We start from the raw sequence: 19,289 nt of genomic DNA, 5'->3' as shown, positions 1-19,289 counted from the left end.
ATATTATTATGAGTATGTTCATTCTACATTCCCCAGAGAATCAAAGCACCTAGAACATTAATGGTGGAGTTATCAGATATCAAAGAATTTCCCCATGCAAAGAGTCTGGTGTCATCTGAAAGCAAATAATTTGTGTCCCTCCACTACATAAGCAAATAAGGCCTCTGGGCAAGAGAAACAGTTTTCCTGACATCCAGACGGTAAAGCTCATTCACTTCATAAAGCATGTTTCTCCTGTTTTCACAAAATTTTAAGAATGCTAGCTATGTGCTTCCCAGACCATAGCAGATTAGAAACTGCAAAAGGAAAAGAGATAGAACTGAGTGATAGAGTAGGCACCCCAAGAATGGCAAGGATTAATAGCTAACAGAAAAACTACTAAAAGCAGACGAATAAAATATAGTAATTTGAGATAATATAAAGATTTATTGAAAAGGTGAACTGCTTCAAACTTTTAATGGGCCATAAGTGTATTGGTACATTTATATTTATAGTTATACCTGAGTCATAAAAATAGTTATGTTTAATATATCATTTAAGGTGTTTAAGAAAGCAGAGAAATTTCAAGTATAATTATGTTTCCAATAAAAATAATTCAATTTTTTTAAAGGTTTGAAGTTCAAAAATAAAACTTTCAGATATTTAGGAAGTTTAGTTTTGCAGTACACCTTCTTTTCTTGCAATCATAGAGTTAAATGAGGTATTGGCATAATATAGCTTTAAAGTTTGACTATTTTTGTTGAAGTAAAATATTATCAAGAGTTCAAGTGAAAGACTAGGAGAAGTTTTATATAGAAGAGACTAAGCCTGTTGTCACATTGAAAATATTTTCCTGGTCACCAGATAAATGCAGTGAATAAGAACAGATTTTGTCAACTGTCCTGATTTCATTGTATTTTACTAAATTAACAATGTTCACACTGAGAGGACAAGAGCTGAGTGAACCCCTAAGTTACGGGGGTTAGGTCAGATGAGAGGATGTCTTGTTGCCACATTTATTTCCTCGTTTGTTGAGATCTTGCATTTTTCTAGTCCCAGGAGATTCTTAGTTTTAAAAGCCTATGACGCTTTTTAGACAATTCACTCATACATAAATGCATGCATGCCCATATAGAAGTGTAAACCATTTCTGGTCTCATATTTTTGCAAGGCGCAGAGAAGGAGGAGATTGAGCTGGACAGTAGTGTCTAGGTTAGATATTTTAGGAAGCACGCAAAACTGGTTAAATATGAGTTTTCTTAACCACAGCAATCTGAAAAAAAAAATTAGCTAGCTCATGAACCCAATCCATAGTCAACATTCACTAGCTGTTTAATTTGGCCATGTTTCTCTAAGATGAGACACCTGGGCTGCTGATCACTATTATCCCATTATCTCACCATTATCCCATATTGTGTGTGTTTAATCCCATCATGTTTTGTGGCAGAGTGGCAAACTAATATCACAAAATACCAGTAACACAATAACACTTAATGTCTATTGCTCAAATGAGGGGAATATTCAGTGCAGGTTGGATCACACTGGCCAAGCTGATGACTTAGATCTGATCCAGATGTCTGAAGTCATTTATAGCCAATTCTCTAGTCTGGCCAATTAGTCTTAACATTGAAGCAATTGACTTACCTGATGACAGTCTGAATCAACAGATAATTTATGACCTGAACTTCTGTAATTATTTTAATAGCCTTTTCATACCCTTTTTATTCTATTTATCATAATAGTAGCATTCAAAAGGAGAACCTTCACTAAAGGAAAGAAATGTGAAGTTTTTAAAGAAATATTTTATTAAAGGAATCAGAGACTTGCCCTTTGAAGAACATCTATATTGAAAAATGCCCACATGCTTCCAAAAGGAAGCACATTAGTTTGGAAATATTTTGGACTCATTTTCACCATTTCGAAGTATTACTGTCTCTTAAATTACAACTTGTTTATTGCCTGTACTAAGAAGACCTTCAAACATCTCAAAGATTAGTTTCCTCTTCATTATCTTGCTATTATTAACAATGGGAACTGAAAGAGAAGTCATTCCTATAATCCTGAATTTTTCCTCACTAATAGGCCAAGGATTCTTGACTTTGAGAGGCCAGTCTGCAGCAGAAATGGTGCCAGCCCGTGGGCACTCTGCGTTCACTCACCCCCTACTACAGGAGGGTCTCTCAGAATCACCAACATTGATGACAGGCAAATGTCACGACCACACAGTGGTGGTCTAAGAAAAAACATGGGATAAGGCAAGTTTTTGTGAAGAAAACGGAATAAATAAGTTGTTTTAGTTCACTTAGCTAACTAAAGACACTCTGACTCAATATTAAACTGCTATACTTTCAACATACCTTTGAGAAAACCAAAGAAAATATTGCCTGGGGAGATACATGTTCAAACCTTCTCATCTGCAGCTGCTATCAATTATTCTGCCCCAATGTGACCAGAAATCTCAGTTTTCAATAGAGAAATATGAGTTGTAAAAGAATCCTTATTGGCCACCCCTACATTCCCCTCCCCACCCCCACCTCTTGATTCTGTTTTGCTTTTCAAACCTTTGAGTGTCCACGTACTTTGTATCCTAGCCCACTGGGAAGTTAGAAAAGCAAACTTAGTTAGTTTTAGGGCACAGGAGAGGTTTTGTGGCTTTCAGAGATTCTCCGTTGGATTACAAAAGCTCATAAAAGGGTACCTTCACCCTAAATGTTATATAAACAAAGTTCTGACGGTGTGTGTGATTTACACTCTTACTGAAGATCTTGAATCTTCTTTTTCTCCATGCCGGAAGATAAGTGAAGGACAAAAAAGCTATTTAGAACAGTTAACCTGATCATTTTTTAAAAGATGTGTGCAAATCATTGAGGCTGGGATCCCGTTTGTCAACCAAATTGTCAGGAAATAATTTATTACTGACAAGAACAAAGTGTGCAGCTGGATACCCCAAACAACGGCATGCTAAATGAGCCAGAGACTTGTTATAAATATCTTCCCCAGGACTGCATTTCCTATAGTCTAAAATTATTCTAGAAGCAGCATGGTATAATGGAAAAAAGAATAGTCCTGGGCCTCGGGATGTTGGGGTTTTCTCTTAGCTGTTCTAACAACTAGCTTTGTTATCAAGTTATTCCACGTCCTGCTTTTTGTAAAATAAAATAAAATGATGAATGTGTATACTCGATGATCTCTGAATTTCCTTCAAGCTCTAAAATTCTATATTGACAACATTGATATCTTACATGAGGAATGTTGCCATTCAAATGCTATACAAATTAATCTATGCTCACACAAAAGATAGGGAAACAGAATTTTTTTAAAAAAGGAAATAAAGGGCTGTTGTAAAATAGCGTTTTTGATTTCTGCATGAATTATATAATCAGGAAATTATTCTTTTGGTGCAGATACTACGGTAAATTCAAGAAGTGAAAAGAAGTTAATAACAAGAAGAGACAAAATAATTAGGAATTAAGACTTCACTTTGGCGGAGAGTAGTGGCTCACGTCTGTAATCCCAGCACTTTGGGAAGCTGAGGTGGGCGGATCACCTGAGGTCAAGAGTTTGAGACCAGCCTGACCAACAGGGAGAAATCCCGTCTCTAATAAAAAAAATACAAAAATTGGCTGGGCATGGTGGCACATGCCTGTAATCCCAGCTACTTGGGAGGCTGAGGCAGGAGAATCGCTTGAACCCAGGAAGCAGAGGTTGTGGTGAGCGCCAAGCTCACACCACTGTATTCCAGCCTGGGCAATAAGAGCGAAACTCCAACTCAAAAAAAAAAAAAAAAAAAGACTTCACTTTACAAAACAGATTCTTAAAAATGAAATGGTAATAAACTAAATCTCTCTTCTTTAAATCTCCCAGCCTTTTGCTTTTATTATATTTCTCCTTCTTTCACAGTTTTCTGTGTCTCTGTCTTCTCTTCTAGAACATAAGCTGCTGTATGGCAGAAGACCTACTTTATTCATGTTCAGCCCTTCACAGTGCTTTGCCTAGAAAAGCACTCAATAAATATGTATTAAATTAAATTATGTTTTTAATATATTGGATGAATATGGTAAATACTTAGCTGAAGTAATCAATCCAACTCAATTTAGCTTTTTGTAAATTCGAATTTTAGATAAATCCCTAAATTCCCTTCCCTTATAAACGACATGGAGGATTATGGTGTCATGTAGAATCTGTGAAAAATCTAACCAGTAAGAAAAGAGTGTTCTTATCTTGAAAGAAAGAAAACTATCAAATTGTAAGTATGTAGTTTTATTCTGATCTGTTAGAATTTCTCTATCACGCATTCATTTATTTATTCATTCATCATATATTTAATGGGTATCAGATATGCCATACCTTTGTTTATACCAGTATAAATAAGATATAGTTCTTTCTCTCAAGAGTAGAGTATTTATGGTCTCCAGAGGAAAAGTGTCAATTTCAGTACAGTGGGATAATTGTGGTGATACTGATATGTATACAATGCATCATAGCATGTAAGAAGGACACCTGAATGAATGTTGAGGATCATTGGAAGCTTCTCAGAAGAGGAGTTGGCTAAGCTGGATAGCACAGGCCAAATTTAGGTCAGTCAGGGCAAGGGCCTAAAACCTGTAGAAAAAGCCATTGGAATTTTACATTTATTTAAGAAACTTTATATATCACTTGTAATATGCCAGGCATTCTTCTACTTAAAAATAGTAACTCTTCGAATACAAGAATCATAAGAGGAAATGATTACTATTCCCATTTTACAGATTAGGAACCCTAGGCACAGAGAGGATAAGTAACTTCAAAGATCAAATAGCTAACAGGTGGCAGTACTGGGATTTGAACCCAGACATTCTCGGGTAAGAGTTTATGCTCTTAGCATTCCTGATTATATGCTGCTGCTCTAAGGCCAGAGGCTAGAGAGCCTGGCTCCTCTCCCCTCACCTCTTCCCCATTTATTCCCTATCTCAGCATTCTATGTGTTTGATTTTGCACCACTTTGCTTATCTGTGTCCTTGCATGCTATCTCATGCTGTCTATCTTCCTTATTACATTCCAAGCATTGTACGAACAAGGACTCTGAGAACTCATTGAGGGGTTTTAAGCAGGAGAGTCATGTAGTCATATTTGTACTCTAGAAAGAGCACTCTGAAGTAGAGGAAAATGATGTCATTTTCAGTATAATATCTATGATTTATCTGATGTTAAACTGGAGGTTTCAGCCTCAGCACATGCCAGAGTGTGTAGATAGACCAAGAAGCAAAAATGTTTCATAGCGAGTGACTGAGGTCTTTTAGATGACACTTAAATGCCTCAACCACATCAAAAGTATAAAAGAGCCTATCATTGGAGATTAGAAGATAATTTTTGGAAAGGAGAGGATTTATTTGAAGAGGCCTTTGCTCTGAGTCACAACCACCCTATCTCTGCTCCAAGGGAGTGGGAGACACCCCTAACCTCCAGCCCATAAACTCAAGGAAGAATTTTCTGGAGACAGCAATACAGGTGCTGGCCCCTCAACTCATGCCTGTGAATAACAGCTTCAATAGGACTACTCCAAGAACTTAATGTTTGTCCTCTGCAGTTTAGGTTGGTGTCTGAGTCCCACCTGAAAACCTACAAGACACGAGATAGGCTGATTAACTTTTCTGACAGGATGCAAAGAAAAGAGGCTGTGTTGAGAAGGGGTGGCAGGTTTGGAGTCCCTGGAATCCAGAATGTGTGAGTGTGGAGCAAGGACCTGGATGAGGCTGTGCATGAGACGTGCACACAGAGCTGAGCCAGCCAAGGCTGCCCTAGGTCCTTCTAAGAGGAATGCCCAGGGAATCACTCACACCTTGACAGAAGCCCGAGGTTTTGCTGACTGCACAGGGCCTAAGGAATCAGCCTAAGCAGGAAAGTACAGGTGATAGACCCTCGCTGATCGGGGGGCAGACAGGAGGAGGCAGTTTCCAAGAATGAAAGCATCTGTGGTAGAATGAGCCTGCTTCACCTACCTGCCAAGTCCAGAGAGAGAGTGATGCCAGCCACCAGGTGAGAGTCAGGCAAGTGAGAACTCCCCCACTACCCTTACAGATTCGAATATGACAATGTCTTGAGACTTAAAGTAATACCTTTACTTTTTCTTTATGATCTGAATGTGACCAGAGAATTTCATGGAGACTGCCATTCATTACAAAGGGAAGAGCTTCCCCAACCAAATCCATTTAAAGGGATAGTGAGGGACAAAAATAAAGATGCCCTATGATTACATTAGTTAATCATACTAGAGATACACCCAAGGTATCCTGCCCCAACGCTGTCAAAAGCCAAAGCCACGACCTATAATATAAGAGCTTCAGAAGCTCCAGTCACCCCTCAAATTGCCCAGGAAATCCCAGGTGTCACTCTAAGGTATTTGTAAAGCATTTTAAGTTGGCGGGTTTCCTGCAGCAAATTGCCCCATTCAACCAGGGGCCTTGAAGCCTCAGCGTTCTCTCCTAGTCTCAGCCTGAGGGCCTGACACAGCAGCCTTCTCGAAGAGGTTACTACTAAGGACTGAGGACATTCACACTACTCTCTGGCCCATGCACAAGGAGCAGGACCTAAGTCACACATTGCTGGACCTGCAAACCCACGCCAGGCCTGCCTGCATCTTCAGCCTCACCTCTTGCCATGTTGTTTCCAACTTGTTCCCACAATACAACTACTAATATTACTCACAGTTGCTTCAACAATGGAGAATTTTAGCTCCTTTACACTTGATCCTCCTGTACCCTTGGCCATTTGCATTGCTGCTCCTATATCTAGAACCCTCTCTGCTCCAACCTGCCTTTTATCTGGAAGTAAGTGTGCAATTATGAGCATGACTCCTGCAAAACAGGTTGGCTCCGAATCAGGCTTCCTCTATTAAGTATTTTTCTCACCTTAGGTGAGAGACTTAATCTTTGTAACCTCAACTTCCTTATCTGTACAATGAGGATGGTAGTATTATTTATCCCATTAGATTGTGGTGAGGATTCAATGACATGAACAAAAAGTATTCAGCCTATGGCCTGGCGTGTTTAAGTACTCAATAAACATTTCTTGAACAAATTAAATAACTGAGCAAGTGGGCCCTGGTCTATCCGGTTTCCTCACAGTGGAAAGCTATTCCCTCTACCATCTGCCTGGAAAATTCCTCCTGACCTGCAAAACCTGGACCAAGTGACTGGGTTCATTATTGAAAATGCATAAACTCATTATATTGACATCTTGATTTCCAAGATGCATTAAGTGAGAAAACTGCAAATTGGCACCTCTGTGAAAGAAAATTATCACAGTAACTTTTGTGTAGAAAGAAAGGGAAATAACATGTAATAAGTATGTGTGTGCATTTATTGTTTAAGACTGTAATTCAGTGTGAACCAAACCACTAGGTGACTCAGTTAAATTTATTTAAAAATCCATTTTACTAGAAAGAGAGGAGGAAAAAGACAGGGAAAACAGAATCTGCTTTGCGCCAAGCACCAAGTTAAACACTTCATATCCATGAATTATTGTGATCTTCATAGTCCTGCAAAGCAGTTACCATTTTGCAAATGAGAAAACTGGAGGTCAAGGGTCAAGCAGCTAGTAAGTATAGAGCTGGAATTCAAACTCCCCTAGGAGTTGCAAGCCCTTCATCCTCTCAGTCACACAGTGTGGCCTCTGTATAGTGCCAAGTTCAGTGCTTGACACAGAATGGATATGCCCAACTTCTACTTCATCATTATACTTATTGATAAAAACATTCAACAGTATCACCCAGTACAGAGTCTTGTTGCAAACCAATAGAGACCCCCTGAAACTGGACACAAATTGTTTTACAGGTCTTCAGCCAGTTATGAATTCACATAAACTCACCATATTTTATTTCCATGTATTTCTATATGTATAACCCAACACTCCATTAAATTCTGCACTGAAGGCTATAAAAATGCAATGAATTTATTTTGGCATGAATTGTTTTAATAAGTCAATGCTGATTTCTAATTATCACTACTTTCTATGTTCAATACTCGCAGTCATGAAAACAAGCTGATAAGCTTAATATAATTTTCTTTAAAGTTTTTAGAAAATTGTCTTAAGGTCACTGGCTTCTTTTTATTTCCTGCAGTCTACTTAAAAAAAAACTGTACAATATTAATTTATATCTATTTTTCTAGGGCAAGGGGGAGACATTTCCCATTTTCCATAGCTTTCCATATTTTGGAGAACAAAACAGATTTTGCAAACCAAATATACAAAATTTCTATGCTATAAAAATGAAATTTTCTGTTTAGACACTTAACACGAGTTAAAGAAAATGAATGTTTTCCCACCATCACGTTACCAATCTTGGGCTTCAGTCCCATCATACTAGTGATGTTTGTCTGCTCCTTTCAAATGTGAAGATCCTGGATAGAGAAGATATAAATACAGTCAATAATTATACATTCTCTGTGATATATTTTTAAGGTAACACTATCTGTGCCAGGACCAGGTCTCCATTACTCTACTTTCTCTGAATATTGCTTTTAAAATCATTTTTGTGCTAATCGGTATTTTTCACAAGCCTCAGATCATTTCTAGCTTTATACTTGTTAAGAGCTTTGAGGTACTTTTGTTGTCATTGTTATTGGTCTGTGATAATGTGTCCCTCCTCCCGTCTTATTTATACACCCTTTTGAACTCTGACATCAAGGACAAGTGAAGTCATACAAGTGAAAATATTTCTGTAAGCCAATGTTATTAGAGCCTTAAATTTAAGTGACATGGTCCGATTGGTGGAAGAACTTAGGGTTTGAAAATATTATAAAACATTGTAACATTAGCACATCCTTCTCTGCTTCCCTTTCTCCTGTTTTTCATTCTCTGTAATTCATGAATGATGACATTAAGAATTCATCTTCTAAACAGAGCCTATCAACAGAAATATTACAGTGGGAAGAGGGTATCTCTGTTTCTATAACCTAGACACTCACTCATCAGATGCTTGTAGACAGGGTCACTTTTATAATTGTCAGCTGGGAAGTCGGCATGCCTTTTTCAGAGGTGGACTAATTTGTTTTGAAAATCAGATTTCGGAAGAGTCAAACTATAGGGCAGAAGCGAATCATTTGCAGGGCTGGGAAGATTATTTGCTTCCCTGGGACCACTTTTATTTGCTTGTCCTACATCTTCTTGAGTGTCATATGGGATTCAGTTCATCATTCTTCTCTTGTGAAGAATCTATGTTGAAATTTCGGTATAAAGGAAGATCAGTAGGAATTCAGTTGCTTTAAACCCAGAAAGCCATTGATTTGCTTATTTAATCTTGTTCAGATCAGTGTTTTTTTGAAAACAAAACTAATAGTAAAAAGAGTTTCAAGAGGATATTTTTCCTAGATGAGATTTAAATGAAAAAAAAAAAAAAAACAACTCTTCTTTATTATTAAGAGACAATCCTCTTTGCTATATTGCATCCAAGAAGCCACAATTTCTTCCTCGGCTAAGACATCATCATATCTGCTTTGACTTGTCTTACAACAAAGTAAGTATTTGCAAAAGGATTAAGAGTATTCAAGACATTGTAAGAAGCGTGAGCAGCTCTCCTATCATGGGCATTGACTTTAACACCCAGTTCCCTGGACTGCGGTATTATAAGTGGTGCCTTTTTCAAAGCCCTTTTCCATATCCATGCACAGGTGGAGAGGGAGTTAGGGTCTACTGTCATTTCCATTTCCTGCTCCCTGTGAAGCCTCTCCTTCTATCCTTTAGTCTCAGATAAAAATAGAAGACTCCCAAGCAGTAAAAAAGCTCATTAGCAGAGACAATTTCTATTTCCAAGACAGAATCTGTTTATTTCATGAGAGAATAAATTGATGGTAGTTAATGTCTAATGGAGAAAATTGTCCTTTGGACTGGACTACATCAGGGCTACTATAGGAATGAATCATACATTGGACTCCGATTTTTTTTTTATATCTGCATACCTTTACAATGTGTTGCCTTTTCCTGACTAAGCAGATTGCTCAATGTTAACAATGTGAAGGAATGAAAACAGAAATCTATCCAAGGACAACAAGTGCCTTGTAGCAAGTTTGTATTACCAATGTCCAACAATGGGTACTGCCTGGCTAGCACATAGTATATTTGTAAAATTAATTCCTTTTTTGATTTATTTTGGTTTCTTCAGACAAGAAATGAGGGGGCATTGACAAGACCTCTTGAAAAGTAAGGCACCAAGAAAATAAGAACATCATCTGACACTTAAACTCAAAAATAAGCAAAATAGGCCAAAACAAACAAACTTGAATTCCCCAATGGCTCACAGCCTTGCAAATCTAGTGCTAGCTCTCTCACACATTATATAATTTTAAAGAATTTGTGTAACTTCCTTGAGACTTTCTTTTTCCATGTATAAAATTAAAAGGTTAATCTAAAATATCTTAAAGCTCCTTCTCAGTTCAAGCATACCATGTATCCAAAGCAACTCCCATAAATATCTTGAAAAGTATTGTCCAAGAGTAATTTTTATGGGAACTCTCTCCCTTTGAAGAGAATACATGTAGGAGGCCAACAATTTCAGGGTATCATACCTTTCAGGATACTATACTTCCCACCTCATGAGCTCAATAATCTTTTCTACTATTCCATTTATATGCCTGTCCTCCCCTTCTTAGCATTTGGTTCTTTTTATGAATCAATTAAAGAGTTCAGAGGGGTAAAGTGACCTGTCCAAAGTCACACAAAGTATCTAGGGATGAGGTCTAGATTTTTGTTTTGTTTTCTTTCCCAAGTTTCTCTTTGTGTTAAATGTGACCTTATTAAATGGTGTCATATTTATCACCATGACAAGACTTTTTGGGTTCCTGCTGGGCACACAGTAAGTTACCAGACCCCATGGGAATTTATGTGGCTCACAAAAGGCATGACTCCCACACATGAGCTTTCAATCTAAAATAATCCCATCTGTTTGACCTTTTGAGTACAGTATATAAACATCTCTTTGTCCTTCACTAAGGAAATAATACCACTATCATTCAGTTTAAATAGTCTTTACAGATGAAGAAACAGAGATTCAAAAGAAGTTAATTAATTTCTCCAAGACCATATGTCTAGAAATTACAAAGACTAGCACTAGACTGCAAGGTCTTCTTTCTTTTTGTTCAATTTATTTTGACCTAAACCATTTTACTTCTGAGCTGCATGGTACAGGGGAAAAAAAATCAAAATCCTGTACAACTCAAAACCTTTTCTCTTATACATTAAAAATAGACTTCCCAAGTCTCAGAGATCATAGCAGAGCCATTTTAAATCTAGCACAGTGAGTATCACAATCTCTCCTGGATGAAAAAACGGTGGACTTCTATCATTAACTGAGAATCTTCTAAGGTTAGGCAAAGAAAACGCTAGGATTCCTGGGGATCATAAGACAGGGTAAGCCATGAGCCCCGCCCTCCATTTGGAGAGGCAATGCAAATGGACTCTTAAAAAGACATCTTGTAGTGTAAGGTAGTAAGTGAATAGAAAGAGGCACTTCTCCAGATTCACTAACGCTCATATTTATTATGTATTTTCTATATGTAAGTTACTGAGTGTTACAATGACCGCTAAAATTCTTTTAACAGTGTTGAGTAATCCCTAAGAGAAAACTGAGGAAAGAAACAAACCGAGGCGGGTGGATCACTTGAGGTCAGGAACTCCAGACCAGCCTGGCCAACATGGCGAAACCCTGTCTCTACTAAAAACATAAAAATTAGCTGGGCGTGGTGGTGGGCACCTGTAATCCCAGCTAGTCAGGAGGCTGAGGCAGGAGAATTGCTTGAGCCCAGGAGGTGGAGGTTGCAGTGAGCCAAGATTACACCACTGCACTACAGCCTGGGCAACAGAACGAGAGTCTGTCTCAAAAAAAAAAAAAAAAAAAAAAAAAAAATTCTTAACGAAGGAGCATTCTTGACAATGGAGTATTAAACAGTGTTCCATGGGTCTGTGCACACACGTGTGCATTTGTTTCCTCTTCTCACTATTGCTGCTGTTAATTAAATTAATTATCCTGTCAAGGATACCAATATAGTAGCAGAATTGCCCAAACAGCATCTCATTATAGATGAAAAGGACCTTATTAGATTCTGCTATGGTTTGAATGTGTCCTCCAAATTTTATCTATTGGAAACTTAAGCCTGAAATTTATTACGCTGATTGAAGGTGGAGACTTTGGGATGTATTTAGGACTAGATGAGGTCAACAGAGTGGGCCCCCCCATGATGGGACTGGTGGCTTTATAAGAAGAGAGACCTGAACTGACACACACTCTCTTGGTCTCTAGCCATATGATGCCTTTACACAGCAAGAAGACCCTCCCAAAATGTGGCCACCTGATCTTGGACTTTCTGGGCTCCAGAATCATGAGCTAAATAAACCTCTATTCTTTATAAATTACTCATTCTGTGGTGTTCAGCTATAGCAACAGAAAATGGACTATGACAGATAGTTAGTCCACATTTCTGCCTTTCCTTCATACAGAATTACTTCCCTAACATCCCTCACATAGGTGCTGAGCCTCTGTTTGTATATTTCTATTGGAAGGAGGTTATTCTTTCTTGAGCTACCACATTCCACTTGAGAAGCTAACTCTAACTACTAAAACATTTTTCCTTATGTATCAGTATTCTAAATTTTAGGACATGTGCCACGACAACCCTAGGATTCAGATGTGTCTCTCAAGCCAGTGGAAGTAGTAGAGTCAGGCTAATCCATGGAAGAGAGATTCAGGAAACAAAGGTTTGACTCAAAGACAATAAGATGGTGTCAGAGGGTGGGGCCTATTTGAATACACCACATTGTAAGTTTTTCACATACTCCGCTAGCCCCCAGGCACTCAATACTGAGTCCTTTGACACAACATGTACACTGAAGAGAAGGAACAATAACGCAAATCTCTACATAAGATGTTAGGATCACAGGTTAATCCTAATCTACTGTATACAGCTTATATTGGGGTTTAGACACAAGTCGACTACAGGCAGCATATCAGGGCTAGAATTCTTTTTTGAGCAGAGAGCAGGAGTAGCCTACAACTGGATTAGGAAAGAAGGAAGCACGTCATGAAGCGGCTCTAGGTTTTTGATCAATCAGTGGCCTCAACCAATGATATTGCCACAGTGAATCAGAACTAGAGAGGAGACACATAATGGGCAGAACGCAGAGAGAGACACATGCTGGACAGAACGCAGAGCTGAGAAGCCACTTCCAAACATGAAACTTTGTCTGGAGGATTCTCAAAGCTATCTGAAATGAATCTGAGAAGATGAGACATTCTCAAGAGCAAGAGAGAGCTAAAGTAGGAAAATGTTTCACCACTGCATTCTAGCCAGGGCAACAGAGTGAGACCTTGTCTCTAAGAAAAAAAAAGAAAGGAGGAAGGAAGGAAGGAAGGAAGAAGGAAGGAAGGAAGGAAGGAAGGAGGAAGGCAGGAAGGAAGGAAGGAAGGAAGGAAAGACGGAGGGAGGGAGGGAGGAGGGAGGGAGGGGAGAGTGAGCGAGAGAGAGAGAAGAAGACAAAGAAAGAAGGAAGGAAGGAAGGAAGGAAGGAAGGAAGGACGGCAGGAAGACAGAAAGAGAGAGAGAGAGAGAGAGAAAGAAAGAAATAAAGAAGAAGAAAGAAAGAAAGAAAGAAAGAAAGAAAGAAAGAAAGAAAGAAAGAAAGAAAGAAAGAGGAAAAAAGAAAAAGGGGGGAGAGGAGAAGACAGAGAAGAGAAGAGAAGAGAAGAGAAGAGAAGAGAAGAGAAGAGAAGAGAAGGGAAGAAGACATAAATATCAAATCAAAGACCACCTCCCTAAATTTTCCATCCACTGAGCTGGATGCTGTCTTTTAAAGAAAATCATCTTTGTGGGCTGCTGCTTCTTCCCTAGAGTAGCTCCTCAGAGGTTGGAAAGCACGTATTAAGGATGCCACTGAATCTTTATCTTGACCTCAAGTAGCCTAGTGTCCAATTTTCTCCCCAGCCTATTCTTCATCCTCTGGGAAGTCTAGTTTCTCAATGTTTCCAACACTGTAGATGTTCTTTGGCTTCTAGTAAAAATAATTCCTATACCATGGCACTCTCCTGAGATTTCAGGACTCCTACATACTGAAACAGCCCTCATTTTCCCAAGATTTGACAAGGAACATCATCTCATCATCACCCTGAAGAGCCCCTGAAGGGCGAGGGGCAAGGTACCCAAAAGCCCAATATGCCATGTGAATTACTGCTCTGGAGCCCAGCTTACTGCCATTCTAATGTAAATGTTATAATAAAATATTAAACTGTATGTATAATTGATGCTTACTTTATAGTAATTCAGGGTCTAGGTTGTTTGAATAAAATTCATTATTTACAATTTTCTACTAGAATTTATTTCTTTGTTGATATCTCCCCTAATTGTTCAAACTGTATAACACATTTTCTTAGGCAGCATTTAAATAATTACAATATTCCTCTTGGTTTAGAGTTAGCATCTAGGTTTCTGATAGACAGTGTTATAAATACTCTTTTTTGCATAATGAAAAAAGTCTACATCTATGTTATTCAGAGATATTTATAGACAGATATATTTAGTCAAAGTCATGTTCTACCCATTATAGTAAGGAACCTAAGTTCTAGTTCTTGCATATCTGAATTCTACTACCAATTGTTAAGGGCTCCAGAAGACTATGGTCTATGTTTATAATAAAGGGCATATGCAAGCAGAGTACATTTTATCCATTAAATTTATCTAAGTTATCACAATTTAAGATATTAGCATAATTTACATTGAAAAGCAATGTAAAGGTTGGAAAGTATACTCTCAGTGTCCCTGCCTTTGTAGTGCAGAAGGGGGCAGGTAAATTGACATAACTTGGAAACTTTGCCAAGTCATTCACTCAGTGGAGGGAAAAACCCATGAGAGGATCCTCTTGGTTCCTCACTGCAGTAATATGCAAACCTCCTTGCAAAAGAAGACAAGGGAAGGAGGCTTATTTCTCTCCATTCAGGAGTATATGCAATTCCAAAATATAAAAAAGGAAATTCATACTTACTGATCTAAGTTCTTTTCTACCATTCACAAGCCATCTGAAGAGCTGAACTTTTTAGAACTGTTATTTACTTATGTCGTAGATAATGTAATAATGAATAAAGACTAAGAATCATACGATCTCACCCAAAAGAAACACGTGTTTTAGGCAAGACATTAAATTTTCTGGCCCTTGTTCAACTACAAGTCAACTGGGAGATTAGTCATTGTAAAAAAAAAAAAAAAAAAAAAAAAGGAAAAATGTTTCTTAATAATTTTGTATATTTGGGTATGGAGAAGATAAAATTATTAGTTTATTGTTCTGCTGATTAAAAGTTATAAAATAAACCAAGTAATTTAATCATATGAAAGAGTATATTTAAGCCATTTGATTTCTTTTCTCGGCATTTTTTTATTTCTGATGAATAACACTACCCCTAAAGCATTAATCACATGTTACCCTTTATTTAATAAGTACACTGAACCATGTGACATCTATTGCTGTCCTTTTTTAGTTTTTAAATATGCACTGTTAATTGGCTTTTTGCATTACAATTATTCATAACATCTTTAAGGGCAAATACCATTTCTCACACTACTTTCTATCTTTCCAGAACACCTAAAATACTATCTTCAAAAATTATTCATTTGCTTGGCCGGGCGCAGGTCTGTGATCCCAGCACATGGGAGGCCAACACGGGTGAATCACCTGAGGCCAGGAGTTTAAGATCAGCCTGGAAAACATGGTGAAACCCCATCTCTACTAAAAATACAAAAAATAAAAAAATAAAACTGGGTATGGTGGCACATGCCTGTAATACCAACTACTTGGGAGGCTGAGGCATGAAAATCCTTTGAACCTGGGAGGCAGAGGTTGCAGTGAACCACGATGATGCCACTGCACTCCAGCCTGGGCAACACAGCAAGATTCTGTCTCAAAAAGAAAAAATCATTCATTCACTTATTCATTGAACAGTCTATGTGTTCACCATGTGCCAGGAGCTAGGGATGTAGTTCTTGGCCTCAGAAAGCTTGAAATAACTGACCTCTGAAACAGACAGAAGGGGTCCTAGCCCAGATCACCAGAAACAGGGGATAGGGGACACAGATGAAGTTCAAGGAAGTCTACGTAAAGGAGGCGATGCTGGTTTCTTTTCTGGAAAAACAAATAAGTAGGAATTCTCAATGGAAGGCAGGTGGGCAACTGATTCACGGGGGGCTTTATACATAGTAAGCACTTGATAAATAATTATCTACTTGTTCTGGAATGAGTGGTATTGACTTGAAATGAGTGACCTTTCAACCCTAAGAATCTATGGGTCTCTGACTTTTTTAAGTCATTAAAGGCCTATTTATTAAGTCAATGCTTCAGGCTTTCTCGTCACCAAAGACCATGTTTCTTCACTAACAGAACAGAAAACAGGACTGCTTTTTAAGAAAAGGAAAAAACACCCTCAGGCTTGATGTCCATATGTCCATTCTAAAAGTAATATACACTAATTTGGGCATTTTTGAAAAATGAAGAAAAAGGAAAGGAAAAAAATCACACATCCCACTACTAATAATCATTATTAATAAAAATGGTGCGTTTCTTTCCAGTCTTTTTTTATTTTGCAAAGTTTTTGATTTATTATTTTTACATAGTTGCAATGGTATTAATTAACAGTGCATATTTTAAAAGTTAAACCCACAGTACTAGATGTCACACAGCACAATGTGCTGAATTGTTAATTAAATGGTACCACATTATTACTTTAGGAATTGCTTCTTTCGTGGGAAACCAAAAGTAAGCTTTTATATTAACATTATGACAAAGCATCATTATAAGTATTAGTTCTATTGGCCCCATATGCCATGGAGATTTCATAAGATGTACAAAATGTAATCAATCATTCTGTTGTTAGAAATATAGGTTATTTCCAGGATTTCAAGGTTCTAAATAATTCTGCAATGGGCATGTTTATATACAATGATCTTTCCTCCTATATTTTGTATTCATTTTAGGATCAAGTCTTAGAATTAGAATGAACGGATCAAATGGTAGAATGTTTTAAAGGTTTGTAATACATATTGCCAAACTGCTTTTCAGAAAGAATATCAATTTTCACTTCTACCACCCATGATAGTTTTTTGACTGTTAACAGCAGTAAATATTGTCACTAAAATCTTTGTTGATTTCATAGTTTAAGAAAACTGTCCAAATTTGCATTTATTTGATTATTAGAGAAGTTAGATATTTTACCCCTCTGTTACTTGCTTGTATTTATTTGAGGGCCTAAAGTTGAATTGACATTAGGTCAAAATCAATAGCTTAGGTCACCTCCATATAGACCAGCATGAAGGCTTCTGAGTTTCTGCAATTGCTACATCGCCACTCCACATGAAAACTAAAATTATCTCTTTGACCACAAATTTGCAATAAGAATACTTCTCAGAGGTTACACTATATTTCAAGAGAACTCTGGGTCAGGTGTCCCAGGACTTGAGCCCATTTTCACTAGAACCTGTCATGGTTTTCTGCACTTCCACATCCATAAGAGGCATCTCTCTGTGTTGTTTTACAACAGATGTGTTTTCTGATAGACTCCATGCTCCATGAAAGCCAGAACTTGGAAGTTCATTATGGTATCCTCACTGCACACTGCAGAGCTCGAGAGACAGCACCTCCTTCCTCTATTTGTCAGACTTGGTGTGATGCAAAAGAAGAGACATTCTGGAGTACAACAGAAGAGCATCTTCTGAGAGAAAAGTGTTCTGAATCCTGCCTCCCCCAAGGGCCATACCCTAGAACAGCTTCTATTACATTTCCACTGCTTGGGAGCACTTTTGTCCTTCCTCAAAGACGTATTTTGGAGCACTGAATGCCTGTCTCTATTTATCTGTAAATACAATTTGACCCTCATAATCATTAGGCACAAAGCAGTAATCTCTGTGCTACTGCTCCAGGCATAGGATAATTAGCAAAGAGAAATTCCTCCATCTGTATGCCCTGTGATTTCATCTAACTTCTGGGTTTTGTCTAACTGTTCAGCATCTTAGTTTGTGTCCTCAATTCATCAAAATTCATATATAATACACTATTTTGATCTCAGATTTATGTAGAACATACTACTTGGGGAAAGTGCATTCAGTGCAGCAAAAGAGTTTATTCCAGTTTTTTGGGTTGTTTGTTTTGTTTTATTTTTTGGAGACAGAGTCCTGTTCTGTTGCCCAGGCTGGAGTGCAGCGACGCAATCTCGGCTCACTGCAACCTCCGCCTCCTGAGTTCAAGCAATTCTCCTGCCTCAGCCTCCCAAGTAGGTGGGATTAGAGGCACCTGCCACTAGGCTTGGCTAATTTTTGTATTTTTAGTAGACGAGGTTTCACCATTTTTGTTGGCCAGGCTGGTCTTGAACCCCTGACCTCAAGAGATCCACCTGCCTCAGCCTCCCAAAGTGTTGGCATTACAGAGCCACCGCGCCCAGTCTATTCCAGTTTTGATAAATACTGCCTCACTCTGTGTTTCTGGTGGACCACTCTGTGAACTCTTCATGTCTCAATGATTCGACTAATATTTATTCAGATTTTGTGCATGCCTTTTACTGGATTAGTTGCTCTCACATGCTATTCTATCCCATTTTTACAAAAAACATATTAGGTAAATATAATGTTCCCATTTATTTTAAATGTGATTTAATGACTTACACAACTTCATCCATGCCAGAATGTAAACCTAGATCTCTTCATCTTCAGTCCAATGCTTTTTTGTAAGTAGGCATGGCCTGTCCCATGTATCTTTGCATGGTGATACCCCTTCACTGTTTGCCATCGCATGCTGTGTATGCTATGGAATATTCATCGCAGCATTTATCACACTGAAATTGTTGAATTGCTTGCTTTTCTCCCCCCATAGGCTATAAGTCTATTGAGGGCAGGAATCATGTTCTATTTGATATTATATCCCCAGAGCCCAACAGACTGCCTAGAATTAGTGGGTATTCAATAATATTGTTAATTACTGCATAATTAAATCAGTAAGCCAATTGATAAATTGATGGAGATGGACTGTTTGGGTTATATGCTGCTGTGTTTTGCACATGAAAAAGTCTAAGAACAACTTACAGTTCGCTTTCTGTTAAACTAAATAAAATGTATTTTCAATTGAGGGTTTATTTATTAAATTGCATCTCCAAACTCTGTTATCCTACTTGGCCTTTGCTAGCTCCATTCTCCAACAAGTTGTAGAAAATTGCTACAAGTACCCTATTTTTGTTTTACTTTTTGTTTTTTATTGCTGTATGTGAACTATCACCACAAACAACTCATTTATCTCTATAGAATAGAATACAAGCA

At 37.9% G+C, this 19,289-nt stretch overlaps 1 long non-coding RNA gene across 1 annotated transcript in view; it reads right to left on the bottom strand.

Moving 5' to 3' along the window:
• The window catches only part of LOC115896785, a 99,189-nt gene extending 84,145 nt beyond the window's left edge, over positions 1–15,044 (bottom strand). Inside the window, exons 1-2 of the long non-coding RNA XR_004056652.1 lie at positions 14,983–15,044; positions 8,283–8,357 (exon numbers count right to left, since the gene is read on the bottom strand). This is a non-coding gene — a long non-coding RNA (uncharacterized LOC115896785). The remainder of the gene's footprint in view (positions 1–8,282; positions 8,358–14,982) is intronic.
• Positions 15,045–19,289: the final 4,245 nt, after the last annotated feature.

Source organism: Rhinopithecus roxellana, chromosome 4 (genome assembly GCF_007565055.1).
Source record: "Rhinopithecus roxellana isolate Shanxi Qingling chromosome 4, ASM756505v1, whole genome shotgun sequence".
In the NCBI taxonomy this organism is placed as follows: domain Eukaryota; kingdom Metazoa; phylum Chordata; class Mammalia; order Primates; family Cercopithecidae; genus Rhinopithecus; species Rhinopithecus roxellana.
This window is presented reverse-complemented; position numbering and strand designations above follow the sequence as displayed.